The sequence below is a fragment of the Lissotriton vulgaris genome, chromosome 7, assembly GCF_964263255.1.
Source record: "Lissotriton vulgaris chromosome 7, aLisVul1.2, whole genome shotgun sequence".
NCBI classification, from domain to species: Eukaryota; Metazoa; Chordata; class Amphibia; order Caudata; family Salamandridae; genus Lissotriton; species Lissotriton vulgaris.
Window position 1 is genome coordinate 211,683,855 of NC_141695.1, and position 18,150 is coordinate 211,702,004.

Below are 18,150 nucleotides of genomic sequence, written 5' to 3' on the forward strand. Positions count from 1 at the left end.
GGACCTTATACTGTGACCTAGGAAACAACGGCAAAAACGTTTCATATATGCAGGCATTTATGCTGCCTATAATGAAAACTGGAAGATTTCACAAATTGAAGCTGCAGAGAGAATACAGGAAATAGGCCATATAAACTTAGAAAAAGCTTTTGCTGTGGTTATTAAGCTAGACGCTACAATCTTTGCATACAGGCCTTGTACCTTGGCGTTTTATCAACAGTATGTCTCTGTTTTCAGAATATAATTGAACTGGTATACAGATAGAGATGGCACAAAGGGGAGCTAAATATACAATGCTGAAAACGAAAAACTGGACAGACTGCCATTTACAGTGGCTGAATTACCATCAACTGAGTGGCTTATCCATGGCCAAATCACTCTCCTGGTCACTACATTCCATTTTCACTATTGCCTTGAGCAAAGGCAGGCAGGCACATATGAAAAATTGGGTAAAGAATACATTAAGAAATCCTGGGATTTACCATATAAATTTCCATGCCGGAGTGGGAATAGAGAAGTGTTTCTTAGTGGTACCAACTTCAAGAACGCTTTAAGCGGTTCTCTCATTTGCCAAGATATTTTTTTTCACGGGGAACGTTATGGTTCAGTTTCAAATCTGTCTTGCCACATGAAAGAAACACCAGATGCCATGATAACGCCAATGTTCGACTTACTTTCAAATGGGAGTTACTTTATGCTGAACGATCAAGGTTGTGGTGACATGCTTCCAGGCATTGAATATCTGGTCATCGTGAACACCAAGGTTACTTGTTGTATGCAAGTATTGTTAAGTATTGTTATCCGTAAACGTTGTAGGTCCTGCATGACAGGGTACTTTTGAGACTACACTACATTGCAGCACGGTGCAAGGGTGCCTGTGTTGGCGCTAGGCTGTCAAAACAGCGACAGTGCAAGGGTGGTGTGAGGCGGCATCCCTAATAGTACGAAAAAGGAGTGAGGGATCTGAGATTTCTATAGTAACATGTAACAAAAATCATTAACAAGCAAGGCATTGTGTTTCCCAAACTAGCTGAAGTATGACTGAAAACCTGAATGCGGACACACTGACACCGATTTGGGGTTTCCATTCTAGGAATATTTTCTGACTTTGGATCCGGAGACACACTGACACAGTGTTGCCTTCAAATATATGAAGTGTTGCCAGTCAATCTCATATGAAGTGGAGTCTGAATTCAAAATTCTACAGGTAGTTCACAACTTTTTTCTTTGTTTAATTTCAAACTATGTGGATTTAAGAAAATGTTGCCTGCATGCCAAGATTCTTTGGAGGATTTTCCCGAAGAAAGATTGTTGCCATAGAAATTTACCACTGAAGTTCTGGTTACAGAGCCTACAAAAATCATAGTTGCTAATTGCACACAGATCATTACATTATTTATAGGGTGCGTACTTTCCACATAATTCTGAATTGCGCCCTTGAGAATTGTTAGCATTTAGGGCCTGATTTGACCCAACCCTGGATGTACAAACTGAAGTTGCCCACACGGTGCTCCTCCACTTTTCATCCAGTTTAACTGCCACCAATTAAAAGGGCAATGGTGTAACGAAAGTTGAGGGGGGCCCGCTTCATGGTACATGAAGGGGTCCCCACTCAGTATTTAAGACGGAGCACTCAATCCTGAGTACGGTGATGAGGGGACCCCCTGCAGCTCGGGGCCCCCGCACCGCAGGGGCTGCAGAGGCTGTGTTACACCCCTGTAAAAGGGCAATCATCTGCATTGGAGCAATTTGTGTCCGACTTCCAGTTCTGAAACAGCATAACCTATCAAATTGTCTGCAATTTTACAATAAATGTCTTATTAATTGGTGAAGATTTGAACCCTGTTTTACCTTTTTGATCAAATCAGGAACACCAAGGATAAAGGAATACCTAGGTTTTCCAAGCTATTTTTATTGTAGAGACCGCAACAGAAAATATTCAGAGTGATCCTTGGAATATGATTGAGCCCACACTATTTTTTAGGGACTAGGATGAAGTCCGATGATGAAGCATGACATGACACCAATAGCGTGTGTGAGGATTAACAAGTGAAATAGTTTGTGGATTTATAATTCTTTTGCCACCTACTCTCTAACACTTTGCATTCCTTTTTTAAATAATGAAAATGCGAATAAAACCAGCGAACATGATGTTTTGAGGTGTAGTAGCCACCTTAGTTAATGGAACCAGCTTATCAAGAACATCCAGGATCCATTTATTAAAATTCATGTAACTTCAACAAACAAGCCAATACAAATTCGGATTTTAATTGAAAAGATGCCAAGTCATGAATAAGGTTAACAAGCGACTCTTCCAAAAATGAGACAATATAGTGAATATCCTCTTTAATTATTCTTTCAGCATGTCTATCAGATCCAAGTGTTCATTGGCTCTCAATGCCCAATCTCTCCTAATATTTCTAAGTATATGTGATGTGGTAAGTGATTACATAATAGGGTTATCCCAAACCTCAGAGCCCACACACTTGCTGTGTATGAATAGGCCATCTGTGAAACAGAACAAATGTGCTTGCGAAAACAATTTCTTGTTGCTTCTTTTTCTTGGTGTTGATATAAAACTTTACAGTGATCATTTTTACTAATATTAGAGTTGATTATGTATCAATGTAAACCATTACTAAGGCAGTTATGTGTTTGTTTAGAATATATATGAAATCATTTTTGGCCCGCTAGAGTCTGTCTGAAAATAAAAGGCTCACATACTTTACAGCAGGTTGGTTGAGCTCTGTTTGCAAATTTCAGCTTTTGTCAAATATATCAGTGGTCTGTGAATGTTTTGTTTGAGTTCCTCTACTTTCAATCTGCCTAGCACCTTAAACAATCTGTTGTTGTGTTCTTCCATAGGCTTGTCAGCCCCCAATTCACCCCATAGCATTAAAGTTCACTTTGATTTCTTACTTTATATTTTGCTGAAGTGTTTCACCAAGGTCGGTGCAGGTTGAGCTGTGAATCTCTAGACACGTGTTTCTGGATATTATCCTTCATCAGTAGAGATTAAAAAAAAAATTCAACCATGCAACATGTAAAAGCAGTTTAGAATCCTGGCAAATCTCCCTGTGCCAAAATATGTTATGTAGTGTGTGTATTATGCGAAGCACCCTTATGTCCCTGGGCATGGTTCGCTCTATGTAAAACGACCAAAAATAAAATGGCTCCAACGTTCTGACCTTATCCTCCAAGATTGAAGGACAAATCTTTAACATTTAATGTCAGAAAGAGATAAACATCACAGATAATCTACGAAATCAGTGGGAGCTGAATGGATTGTAACAGAGCAGCAAACGAAATACCAATAACAATCAGACACTGTTTTTTTAAAGACTGTTTTTCAAGCACAACCCTTCTAAATGTGCTGTACTATTTTTCAAATTACGTTTTATAATTTTTTTTATAGAAGTCTCTCACTTGAATGCACATGAAATGTTAAAATATGTAACTTTTTTAATGCAGCAGGTGTCAATTAGCAATAACAGTCACATTGGTGAGAAGTATTATAACAGCAAGACTAGTTCAATCTAGAAAAACTTGCCTTCCATTTAAGAACTTTATGATCTTTCTGAAATACAGTTACCAGAGGAACAACAGTGCCTGCTCATTTTGGGAGAATACCAGTGTGAAAATACTGGTGTGTTAATATTTGTGCACAAAATAATTTATTTCTGTTATTTTAAAAAAACAATGGCTCAACTGAAGGCAATTGAAGCGTTTGTGCCATCTCTCATAAAGGTCAACCTTTTCCCTCTCATCTCAACACTGTTTTCACCACCAGCTGAATAGGGCCTAAAAGATGTCCTACAGCTTAGACTGAAAATGCTAAGCTATTTATGTGGCAGCATCAATGCTGCAGAAAGTTAAAGATGTCGTAAATGAACATTGAGTCAAAGGGGAGGGGCATGGCCAAGATGGCGGCGAGCACGGTTGTGCTGATCTAAGCTCCGCTTCAGACCCGCAGAAGAATCATGTTTAAATCCTGTCCTGGCCGTGAATAAATAGTGTTTCCCACAGCGGAAACGTCCTGGAGGCAGACACAGCGGCTGCACATGCAAAGCAAGTGAAAGCAGGGCTGCAGGAAGACTGAACGTTGGACAACTTGTAGGTGCGAACCTAGAGCACTGAGACCCCACCTGCCCATGCAGTGGCCCAGCGTGTACCAAGAGAAAAATGAAAGAGGTGCAGGGCGCTGAGGGAATCCTGGACCCTGACAGGGCCAGCCAGAGAGCTTCTAGTCTCCCACCGGCCGTAAGCCCTCTGAGACGTGACGAGGTAGGGTGTGAAGCACGCCAGGCCCTTAAGTCATCGGATTGTGTAATGGGCCGCACGGACTCCGAAAGGACACAACCGCCCATGCTGAGTGCGCCACCATATGCCAAGAAAAAGACACGCTGCGCGAGATGCACTGTGGACCTTGTATAACCACGATAATCCTGTACAGAGTACCTCCAAGGCCTACTACCGCGAAAGCCCCACTGAGGGTGCACATGCATAATATTGCACAGCGGGTGTGTTGATCACCCTTTACACCGGAGAACCAAACTGAAAACACAATGCCCACGGGTGACAGCCACTCACTAGGGTGCCAGCTATAGAGGTGAGCACCTGTACACCGCCTAATACAAGTGTAGAACTGGGTTCCAAAGGGACCCCCAGCGGTGGAGGGATTCACCTAAGATGTAAGGGTCCACAGGCGTTTCTTTTACCAAAGAAGTGAGGCAGACTCTAGAGTGAGGAGGGAAACAAGATATTTTATTATACAGAATATAACTCGAGTTATCGGACAGAGTCCCAGAGTCACCTAGGTGAGTCTACGGAGGCTGTCTGCTTCTCCAGGGCATGCAGCAGTCTTTATAGGGTGTGGAGTTCTCCTTATCAGGTTTGAGGCGTCACTGTGTCTTGGGCGGTGGTGCGCCAAGGCTGCAAGGCAGATGACTCAGGGGCTTCTGACATTGTCCAGATAATGCAATCAACCAGGGTGGTCTCTCAAGGTTGTAAGGCAGATGACTCAGGAGCCTCTGCAATGTCCAGATAATGCAATCAGCTGGAGGTCGTTTTTTATGACGCACATGGAGCCACAGATCGATTGTCCCCACATGTTGTTCTAGTCAACAGAGAGGGATGAGGGAAGATAAGGTGGGTGTGTGCAGCTTGTCTTCGTGACCTTGTCAACAGAGGGAGATGAGGGAAGATAGGGTGGGTGTGTGCAGCTTGTCTTTGTGTGCAGGGGCCCACCTCAAGCAAGGGAGGGAGAGAGTTGACGTGGCAAGGCTTCAGGGGTGAAAATTACAGCACAACACAAGGGGGTTCCCCGGAGCGCCTCGTACTGGAAGATTTTGCTGGGGGCACTTTGAACAGTGCGAGGGGGATTTTATGGATCCGCACCATGGGAATTTACAAGGAGAGGACCCAGCTCGAGACTACCGGCGAGGGGCATGAACACAGCGAATGCACAGTCTCGCCCCTGCCTTGGTGAGGGGACCCCAACTTACATGATGGCAGCAACGCACTGGGCCTAGAACCCGTGTAGCCTGGGGTCTCGCCAACACAACGATTGTAGCACACAACTACAACTGGTGGACGGAGGGACGGTGGCAGAGTTCCCGAGTCCGCTTGAGGTGCGGCTGGGCTGACAGGCTCACTTTCTTTTTAAATACAAGCGTGACACTTATTTTAACTTGGGGGCAATACTGGTTTTAATTAACAGATGTGAGGAGCTTGGGTGCACTTACCTGTTCTCGATTCCCTGGTCTTCCCGCCCTGGTCCGATGCGGTGTTTACCGTTGCGTGGAGGGTGGGGCAGACAGAGACAGACACTTCCGGCGGGGGCAGCGCTCTAGTGTTGGGCGAGGTAGCCTTCAAATAGAGGTTTCCTCTGCAGCCGCGGTGGACGGAGGGACGGTGGCAGAGTTCCCGAGTCCGCTTGAGGTGCAGCTGGGCTGACAGGCTCACTTTCTTTTTAAATACAAACGTGACACTTATTTTAACTTGGGGGCAATACTGGTTTTAATTAACAGATGTGAGGGGCTTGGGTGCACTTACTTGTTCTCGATTCCCTGGTCTTCCCGCCCTGGTCCGAAACGGTGTTTACCATTTCGCGGAGGGCGGGGCAGACAGAGAAAGGCACTTCCAGCGGGGGATTAGCTCTAGTGTTGGGCGAGGTAGCCTTCAAATAGAGCTTTCCTCTGCGGCCGTGCGGTGGACAGAGGGACGGTGGCAGAGTTCCCGAGTCTGCTTGAGGTGCGGCTGGGCTGACAGGCTCACTTTCTTTTTAAATACAAACGTGACACTTATTTTAACTTGGGGGCAATACTGGTTTTAATTAACAGATGTGAGGGGCTTGGGTGCACTTACCTGTACTCAATTCCCTGGTCTTCCCGCCCTGGTCCGACGCAGTGTTTACCGTTGCGCGGAGGGCGGGCAGACAGAGGCAGGCACTTCAGGCGGGGGCAGCGCTCTAGTGTTGGGCGAGGTAGCCTTCAAATTGACTATGCCTCTGCGGCTGCGCAGCGGACGCGCGCCGCGGGTGTGCCGGCAAGCTCGTCTGCGCCCGTCCGCAGCCGACTGGGGCTAGGGGCCATAACGCCTACTGGATTTGTGCCCGCCATCCACTATAGCGCCCAGACACTCCGCACACTCTGCCCCACTATGAAAACACAGTGTAAGCACAGTATAATTTTAGAGAGTAAAGGCTGGCAGTGTGAACACTGCCCATTTGAAGCAAAGGTGTTGATGGAGAATAGGGAAGTAGGCTCCCGGCTCGCCCTTTCTCTAATTAATTGTGGGTCTATGAGGAAGCACAAGATTGAGATACATGACCAACTCATGGAAGGACAAATAGATGTCCTATTTGTCACTGAGACATGGTTAGATACGGATTCTGCACCAGATACATTGGAGGCCCTTCCGGTAGGATATGGGATAATGAGATTGGACAGACTATCTGGCAGAGGAGGGGACATTGCTATTATATATAAACACTCTATTCAATGCTCCCTCTAGCCAGCTGGAATTGAGGACAGTGAAGCAGGACTATTTACACTTAGAACGACCACTAACTATGTTATCAAAGGCTTATTGGTCTACCGACCTCCGGGACCCCACACCAGGTTTTCTCCTAGTTTAATTGACTATCTGGTGAAACTGGCTCTAAGGTACGATAAACTATTGGTGTTGGGAGACCTGAATTTGCACCTGGATGATGCACTCAGCCTAGGAGCACAAGAGTTGCTTCAGGATTTAGCAAAACTACAACTAGCACTAGAGTCGGAATGCCCCATACATAAGCAGGGACATCTACTCAATCCCATTTTTGCCAACTGGGATGCTCTGGTGGTTGAATCTCCTTGTCCGGTACCGTGGCCAGACCACTTCTGGATACCCTTCACCATACAACTCCCGACCCCCAAAGCAAAGGAGGAAGCTAAAATGGCTTTTAAAAGCAGGAAGTGGGTTAGCTTCTCCCAGGAGGCTTTTAACCAGCCCTTATAAGAGTTGCACCACATTCTGGTCTAGACATAAACCAGGCGTGCGAAGCCTTAGCGAAGCACAATACTGATGCCCTTGATTGCACGGCACCCTGGTCTAATAAGGTGTCCACAAAAAAATGTAAATCTGCCCCATGGTTTGGGGAAGAACTCAGGACTGCCAAAGCATGGAGCAAGCGTCTTGAAAGACGATGGAGGAAAGATTTCTCCGCCTTTGTGGAAGCGGAATATAAAAGCTGTATTAAGTTCTACCATTCGCTTATTAAGAAGGCAAAGTCAGCCTATTTTACCGAGCGAATTCAAACAGCCGAAAATTCCACTAAGGAGCTTTTTAAGGTTTTTAAAGAAATTTCCTCCTTGGCATCGATTGATCCTCCCGTTGTGGGATCTGAGAAATCCTGCAATCGGATTGCAGAGTATTTTGCGGCAAAGGTAGAACAGATGTATTCCTCTTACCCCAGTTCTGCTCACGCTAGCATGGAAGGGGAGGGGGAACAAGTGGATGTTCCTGTAATACAAGATCTTTATGGATTTTTTGTGCCTGCACCGGATACTCTTAAAAAGATCGCGAGTACTATCAAATCAGGATCACCCAGGGATCCAGGGACCCCTAGGGTGCTTAGAGGGAGCGTGGACATATTAGAGCCTTTCATTAGACATCTTATCAGCATGTCTTTTAGTGCAGGAATAGTTCCTAAAAGATGGAAGGAGGCTGTGGTGCTTCCTCTGCAAAAGAAACCCCATATTAACATGGAGCAATTAGACAACCTGCGACCCATCTCTCTACTTCCCTATTTTGCTAAGGTAGCTGAGAAGATTGTAAATATACAGCTGACAGAGCACATCTGCAAGAACAACCTCCTCCACCCCTCTCAGTCTGGCTTTCATGCCCTCCATTCCACCAAATCGGCATTATTGTATTCCACTGAGATCATTCGGAAGCACGTGGACGACGGACAAACAGCGGCACTAATTTTGTTAGATCTCAGTGCCGCGTTTGATACTGTCGCCCACCATACCTTGTTGCAAGCTTTAAAGAGAGGTGGTGTTATTGATGGGGCTCTGAAATGGCTGGAATCTTTTCTGACTGAGCATAGCTTTCAAGTTATGCAAGGGACCCACTATTCTAGGAACATCAAGCTGATGCAGGAGGTGCCTCAGGGCTCAACCCTGAGTCCGACTCTGTTCAATCTCTATGTCGCCCCCCTGGCAAAAATAGCGGATAAGTTTGGGATTAATGCCCTGTCCTATGCCGATGACACTCAGCTAGTGATCTCCCTGACTCAGGCTCGGCCCAATGCGGCCGTTAACTTTACATCGTGCCTGCAAGAACTGGCAGAGTGGATGGCAAGTAATTGTCTTAAGCTTAATGGTACTAAGGCTAAGGTACTGGTAATAGGGAAGGCTCCGTCAGTCTGGTCATCTGCATGGTGGCCTCAGACGTTGGGCTCTACCCCGACAGCGTGTGAACAAGCAAAAAACCTTGGCGTATGGGTGGACAACAAACTGTCTTTTGACTACCACACCAGGCGGGTGACAGGCACTTGTTTTGGCATCCTACGAGGTCTATGGAAGACCTTGGATACCCTCCCTATTGCATCCAGAAAGATCATGGTGCATGCCTTGGTGACCTCGCGCCTGGACTACTGCAATCTCCTGTATCTCGGCGCAACTAACAAGTGCATACGGAGATTGCAGGGTATCCAGAATGCAGCTGCAAGACTTGTTCTTATGTTACCTAGGAGAGCATCTGCAAAGAAAGCGCTTGCCTCCCTGCACTGGCTTCCCATTAGGGAGAGAGTGAAGTTTAAGGCTATTTGTGTAAGCCACCGGATTTTATAGAAAAAGGGTCCTGTGTATTTACACAACCTTCTTACTCCCTATGCACCTACTTGACTGTTTAGATCAAGTGGGAGAGGAAGGGTGCACATCCCTAAGATCAGGAGAGCTAGGATGAGTGGTCGCTCGTTTCGTTATGTGGCGGCCCAGCTGTGGAATACCCTCCCTCAGAATCTCCGGCTGGAGGAATCTGAACTCATCTTTCGTAAAGGTCTGAATGCCTTTCTATTTCTGGGAGGTTAATCTAGTGTGTCATTTGGCTATTTCTGTGGGGGCTTCCGGCTCTATGGCTGCTACCTTAGCGCGGGGAAACACTGGGTCAGTGTAACCAGGCGCTCTACAAACTCAAATAACATAACATAACTTGGGTGTCAATCGCCACAAGACCCCGGGTGATATCGGATCTGATGAGGCACTGTCAAGATTGCCCGTAGGACTGATTGGGGGCCACTGGAGACTTTGTGGGCCTCCTCATCCACGTTGTACACTGCACAGCTGAGCTGCACCTTCTCTCCTGGGCCTCGGTAAGCTACCACTGTCTGTTGAACAGCAGCTACCAAGCAATACCAGCCTCCCCCTGAAGACAGCAGTAGGCAAATAGATTACATATGCACCGCTGCACACTGATGCTTCCGAGATGGGCAAACCCAGAACGGATAAGACACAACCTCAACCACCAGACACGGAGGCCCTGGCTCCTGGCGCAAAGAGCACAGAACACTCTGGGCCCCCAACTGTTGTTGATCCAAATGACCAAATGCATCTTTTTGATGAGCTGATGGCAGCGATATTGAACATCAAGATTACCTTAGGCCCAGAAATTGGCTCTCTAGGTGTCGATATAGGGTTTCTGAGGGAAGACCACAAGAAGCTGAAAGATAGAGTAGAGGTATCAGAATCCACCTTGGCGTCATTGTGCCCCACAGTGAATGCAGAAATGGACCAGCTTCAATCTCTCCAGCAAGAAGTGGCCTACCTGAAAGTTTGCATAGAGGCCCAGGAGGGACGCCCATGCAGGAACAATGTGCAGATAGGGGGCCTCCTGGAGTGGGCGGAAGGCCACGGTATGGAGTGCTACCTGGAGGCCTGGTTCTTCACGGAAATTCTACAGAGCAAGACCCTGAATGTTTTCTCAATCAAAAGAGCTCCCAGGGTGCTGGGGGGACCCCCGTGCTCAGGCAACCCTCCCAGACAAGTGGTGGCGAGGTTATTTAATTACCGAGACAGGGACCATGTCCTGCAAGTAACTAGAGCCCGGGACTCATGGCAAGTCGACAATACCACCACAGTCCACATATACCCAGATTACACCTTGTCGGTACAGCGCCGCAGATCTTCCTACCTAGAGGTCAAGAAGTGCCTCAGAGATCACGACATACAATACCCAGCCAAGTTACGTATTCACCTTAAAGTCAATACTGTTTTCTGTGTATAGATCAACAATGACTTGCACACACACCGTCCACAATGGGGTTGGACTCTCGCCAAGCATGGAAACTGGTGGAACCATGCAAGGGCTGCGGCATGGGTAACTGCGACGACCAATGAAAGCCCAGCTGGGTCAAGAATGCGCACAAGCCATAAAGTCAGCGAACATATCGGCAGCCCCACATCCTCCCAATGGACACAGCAATGGACCAGACATTACTTCTTACTGCCTCATAGTACCAGGCACTATCTGGGGGTGGCCCGCTCTCACCCCGCAAACTGCGGAGGCACTCGGCTGAACATCTAGAGACATGTCTGAGAACTTATAACAGAACCGCATACTGTAAACAAGAATATACCCAGCTCGAACAATACCGGGCCATCAACTGGCAGCACCACCCAGACTTGCAGCACCCCCAGAGAGTGATAAGTAGCTGATACAGCACCTCTGTAACTCTTAGTTTGTTGCTCTTCCTTGCCTTTTTCTTTTTTCCCTTCTTCTGCTATTCTTATTCTCAATTTTATATTCCCCTCTCTGATCCCTCTGCCTTTTCATATTTCAGCTATTTGAAGTGGAATATTTGGGACATCTCTTGGTAATTCTCATGAATGTTATTTTTTGTTCGAATAAATTGCTTTTCAGTACAGATGGCCAATTGCTAGTAGGCAAATTGGCCTGGGGTGGGATGTAGGGGGATTTTACAGTTAGTGTTGATCTATCTATTTACCCGCATGGTGCGGAAGGAGCTGTCTGACTGCTCGCTTTCCTTTTGCTGGGGGAGGGGGGAGGGGATTGGGGGCTGGATCATAGCATGGGGCAGGGCCAAGACTGCAATCCGGTGTTCACTTATTTCTCTATTAGCAAGTAGATGGTTGACGGTGATGATACTCTGCTAACCTGCAATGTATGCAGCTTGGCAGGGTGCGCCAAATGCCACAAGGCGTATCAATACTTGCATAGCCACAAGGTCTTGTTAGCAAACTCTTACATCCCTCTGCAAATGCTGGAGAGGCATGTTCCCAGCACCACATACTCAGGGTATGCTAAGGGCGCTCTCATATGGATGGCACCCGGAGTTCCGCTAAAGATATTACACTCTAGAATTGATACACAAGGTCGTTATGTAACCCTGGAAGGTCTCCTAAATGGATCCCCACTGGCACTAATATCCCTTTCTGCTCTGAATTCTGGCCAAGCAACATTCTTGCAATCAATTACTCCGTCTTTGTTCTCAGACCCCACAGTGCCCACATGCTGGGGCAAAGATTTCAATGCGGTACGGGACATCATTTTAGACTGATCTCCCCCTCCACTTCCAGGAGCACAGTCTAAGAAATTAGCACAGCACATGCGAGAATTGATAATTTTTTTTTTTTCTCTTTTCTCTTTTTTCTTCCTCCTTCCTTTTTTCTTTCCCCTGTTTTCCAACCCCTTCTCCCTGCTCCCTTTTATCCATCCCCCTCCCTCCCCTCCATCGTTCTTATCGATTTTGTATTCTTCTCTTCTTGTCTTTAGCCATAATCTACCACTATGTACATCATCACTACTACCATATAAACAACCACCGTGTCTTCTCTTTTCGACATTTTTAACCAGGTAAATCCATGACTATATTATCACTTGTCTTACTCTTATAGTCCGACATTAGCAACTGGCCACCACTTGCATTTCTTATTTTTGATAATAAGCCTATACCAACTTTTGTTTTTACAGATAACGCGTTGTCTCTATTTATGCACTTTATCCTGTTTTAAATACAACGAGCTTGCAACCAAAGCACATGGACGTATATATTTGTATTTAATCCCTCCTTATGACGTAATACAAGCAATACATCCTGTTTATTATGGCTGGTTTTAAAATACAGACTGGTCAGTAGGAATTCCCAGTTACCTATGTAACTATATCTATGTCATTTGAAATGGCTCTCTGTGTTCAAAGTGACAGTTTTTTTCAACATCATGTTCATAAGTACATATTTTATCTATCAGGAACTAGCCTTTATCAAGCGGCTCTGACTTATCAAGAAGTTATCATCGATTGGTTGTGCTAGTGATTTGAAAGTCAATACTGCTAATGTAAGTTTATTGATTTGTACGCCATAACTAACTATGATTTAAATTTGTTTATTATCATTTCTTCCTCCATGGGGGACTTAATTATAACATCTTCTCATGAAATGAATATTGCACTATCCATGAATCTTTGTGTATCTGGCTTTTTGTTCTGCTAAGTGCGACACTGTTTTCTGTATGAATACCTGTCTACCATATGACGATATGTGACCAAATTTATAGCCTAGACCTACTAGATAGTAAGGGTTTTTGAATTCTGATCTGTGTAAGATTTTTGAGTATAGGTGATGATATGTATTAGTTATGTTATATAAACTTTGAGATCTGATTTATATTTTCTTTTTAATAATGTTCTTTCAGAGTTTCATCTGTGGCTCCTGAGGAAGGCAGATTTCTCTGCCGAAACGCGCGTCGAGTGTTTACAAATAATTCCTCCATGTTTCTTATGTCATTTGTGATCTTGAATATGTTATAATTTGCTACTTGTCTGATCTATATACGATTGTGATTTATATGCCCTGTATTTACCATGTTTGAAGTTTGTTGATGAATTTTAATGTACTATATTTTTACTGTATCATATAGTTAGACTTATATGCTTGAGTCTCTATATGATTTTTATCTGTTAATTAAAAATGTATTTTTTTTAATATACATTTCATTTTTTGATTTCCCCTTTTCTCTACTGGTCTTTGACTAATTGTTCACATACTTAGCTGATGGCCTAGGATTTCCTTCCACATTAATTAATATGCAAGTACATGACAGATGGCATAGCAAGCACCCCGCGCTATCAACATATTCGCACTATTCTGCAATTCATAACCTTTATACAAGGATAGACATCATCTATTGCTCGGATAATGCTCTACACAGCATACCACAAGCGAAATACTTGGCGCACACGATTCAGACCAACACCCACTGTAGTTGCACCTGTTATTGGAGGCACAGATATCCAGGATATCGATCTGCTGCCTCCCTCTTGCAGCGCTCACTGGTTCATCATTCCGCACCACTCTGTCACGGTCCATTGATTCATATTTTCAACCCACCTCGGGCATGGCACTGAGTGCGGAGGTGGAATGGGATGCATTTAAGGTCGTAATAAGAGGACATGCCATCAAAACTACATATGGTTCCCATACATCTCTCACAGATGCGCTCCAAACTCCGGAAATACAGAGGTGTGAATTGCTTTTACCCACAGGACCCCAAATTGGTCCCCTGCTGGCCCAGGTTCGCCTAGCATATAAGGAGACACAAGAGAATCTCTGTGTACTGGACTACAAAACATACCTGCCACGTCCACATTCAGAGGGGGACAAGCCTGGTAAGAAGCTGGCATGGTTTTTAAAAACCAACACCTCCCAACCTCCTATCACAGCAGTACTCACACCTGCAGGGACCACAGTAGGTACTCAGGAAACAATCAATAACTCCTTCTATGAATATTACACCTCATTATACACGTCCCTAGACACTGATGAACCTGCATCTATCTAGAGGTTCTTATCGGAGGTTCACCTTCTGCAGAAAATGGAACAACACTATGATTCGCTTGAACACCCTATTACTGTGGCCGAGATCTCTGAGGATATTGGGCAACTGGCAGCGGATAAGAGCCCGAGGACTGGCGGCTGGCCATCGGAGTTTTACACCACATACTCTGAACAACTTAACCCCGATTGGCCACTATGTATACAGAAGCACACGAAAAGGGGGAACTCCCACCCACTTTGCGAGAGGCAATGCTGGTGATACTGTCCAAACCAGGCAGGGACCCCTCCAGATGGCTTCATACCACCCATTATCGATGATGAATGTCGATTACATAATCTTAGGGAAATTGTTGCCCAATAGATTGGTTGTGGCTGTCCCTGCACACATGCATGAAAACCAGACTGGCTTCATCTCAGGGAGGTTCACCGGACTGAATCTGCGCCGGCTCTTTACATTACTAGAATGGGCACTAAAGGAACCGGAAACACCCTGGATAGCGTTTTTAGATACCAAAAAAGGCTTTTGATACTTTGAGCTTGCGCTACTTGCCTACAGTACTAACTGAATTTGGCATTGGTTCCAACTTCTTGAAGTGGATACGGTTATTATATACAAGGCCACAGGCCAGGGTAAAGACAGACCACACTTTTTCTCCACTATTTCTGACAGAACAAAGCACAAGGCAGGGATGCCTTTGTCACCTATCTTCTTTGCACTTGCCATGGAGCCACTGGCATGTAAGCTGTGCCAACGCCTGCTGGATTGGAGTATATGCCTGGATCGGCGAGGGCACGTGGTGTCCCCCAAATGCAGATGTACTGATCTACTTACACGGTCAGATTGAAATACTGCGGGGACTGATGGCTCTGCTGAACAAGCATGCGCGGTTCTCGGGCTGCGAGTTAATTGGCCCAAATTGGTAGTGTTCCCAATGAAACCATTGTCCCCAGACCAAAGACGCACCGTACTTCACACATCATTCGAGTGGCCATTTGACACCTTTAAATATCTGATGGTCCAGGTCCATCAGACAAACACAGCCATGATAGATGGTAACTTGGGGTGTACCTCTCCAGAGCTCATGCAGCTTTCCCATTCTGATTGAGCCTGCTTTTATCTCCAATGGGACAAGTGGACATCTACAAGATGCTTGTACTCCTCCGTCTTTTATATTTCTTCTCCGCACTCCCTTATCGCTTACCACAGAGGCTATCTAAAGTCTTAGAGTCATTCCTTGGCTCCCTGATATGGGGGAACTCTAGGTCCAGGGTGGCCGTTCGAAAATTTTACCTACCATTGTGTGACGGCAGCCTGAGTGCACCAAACTATGAAAATTATTATGCCGCAGTGCAGTTGCAACGGCCGATGAGATGGCTGGCGAAGAGCAATACCACTGAATTCATTTGATAACTTTATTTCGGTCTCAATGGACCATAAAAGTGGAGGATAAAATACATACAGTACAAAAACACGAATAAATAGTATACGACAATACAAAGGCATTCACAATCATATATATACACTTAATTTAACAAAGCTAAAAACTATGTCTATACATCCCACTTAAAATCAGATTAAACATACAACACAGTTATCGATACTAACAATTTATACAGATATTTTAATCATCCGATTATTTTAATAAAAAGGTCCTACATTTGTGCCACATCCCATACAAAAAGCAGAAAACGGCAAAAACAATGGGAGGATACGTATCGTACCTTAGTACTCTACAGGCTAAGCGACAGTTTCTAAAACTCAGATTTCTACAAATGGGCACCACCCAGTATTTACGTGCAGCCAGATAGGCGGGGCAAAAAAACAAAACATGGGTCTCATCTTGAAGTTTATATTTGCATGCTGGGCACTCGGCATTTTGTTTATTGTGCCATTTATTGGTAAAAGATGTAAGCGGGAGAGTGCCCAACCTAAATTGCATATAAAGTTTCCTCGCCAAAGATGGATGAATCAGGTCAAGGAAATCTTCCGTTTTGTACTCGTCTTTTATTTGAGTTGTCAGTCTACCTATTGTCGAACTCACTTGAAGTGACAGTAGATTAAAATCCCTGTAGTGGCGAACCAGAGCAGCCCTAGTTATTTCCAAGCATGATTATTCTGGTGATCCCCACAGCTCAGGTAATCCAATCTTACTACAGATTTCCTTGATGTGCGTTAACCATGGGATGTTCTTGGTTTTCAAGTATACCCAAACTTTCCTAAATTCGTTCTTATAGGTGGCTAGCTCAGGGACTGTCCACAGTCTTCTACAATACATGATTGGGCGTAGTGCCACTTCCTCCTCAAAGGGGAGTAGCCCTAGGTCCAACCGGAGTGGCACTAGTAGCGTGCTGGCTGGGAGTCGCAACAGGTTCCTCATAAATGTATGCTCTACCCTTGTAAGGTCAGTATGCCTAAGATACCCCCAGAGCTCGGCCCCATAAACAGAAGCCGCTCTAGCCTGTGTTTTGTAGATCTCGATAACGGGGGCTGCTGGCTTAAATTCAAAGGCTCTGTGCATTTTCAATATCCCACCCGCCATTTGAGTAAACTTTAGAGCAGCCTTTGCTAGATGGGTATCCCATTCTAGATGTTCCACAAGAATAATGCCTAGGTACTCAAAAGTTTTCACGCGCTCCAGAGGTGTACCATTCAATACTGGATTAGAGCGGGACTGCCTGGGAGGATTAAAAATCATAAACTTTGTTTTAGATAAGTTTATCTCCAGGCTCCTCAGTGCACAGAAGTTAGCAAAGCCATCCAAGGTGCGTTGGATACCCATCGATGTCTTAGACAACAACAAAGTGTCATCCGCGAACATCACTGCGGGCACCCGACCTGAAACTAACCTTGGGGCATCGATGTCCTTAATGCCAAGTAGATGATCTATAAGCCCATTGATATACAAGCTAAATAGGGTGGGTGCCAGGACTAAGCATGGGCGGAAAATCCGTTCCGCTCCCGAATTTTGCGGATTTTCGGTAAATTCGCAATCCGCGAACGCTCGCGAATTTACAGAAAATCCGCAAATTCGCACGCAGCAGATTTTTTTTTCTTGGTGATACAATTTTGCTGCGTGCGGTCTAAGTTCGCAATTGCGAACATGTAGGTGCGGCGGGCAGCAACAATCTCGCACTCGCGAAATTACAAAAATTGCAATTCTGCACAAGAAATCCACTAGCAAGCATCATAGACCTTCTGAAAATGATGATTTTTATCAGAATAACTCCTCAGGTTGACATTTGCCTGCACTTTCTTGGATTTGAGGCCTTTTGACTTTCTTTGGATCACTTTTGGATTAGAAATCAACTTTCACAAGTAAGCTTGTCTGTGGCATTACAGTTGCTGTAATGCTGTTCTGCAGAAAAACGAGTTTTGCAAAAGTGAAAGCATTCAGCAGGTTCAAAAGTTCAAACTCATCATTAGTAACCATTCCCTGTAGTGCTTCCTGACTGGGGCCCCTCCAGAGTTCAGTTGCTAGTTGCAACAATTGTATGACCCTGCTCTAACCCTCACAGCAGGCTCATAGAATAGCTACAAGTAGGCCACAAAGGTCCTGGAAAACAAATTGCACTGCAACAGAAAGCAAATTACAGATAAGGAAGCAGGTGCCAGACTGGAATTTTAAAACAGTGACACATTAATAAATCAACCCCAAATTAATTCATGTCAGTTGAAGCAGGGCAGGTGTGCTTGCTTTTTCCCCCCATAATCTACAGTGATGATGAACCAGAGGGTGGTATTGATGTACCAGATGGTGGCATGGGTGAAACAGAGGGTGGCAGGGGTGAAACAGAGGGTGCTGGGA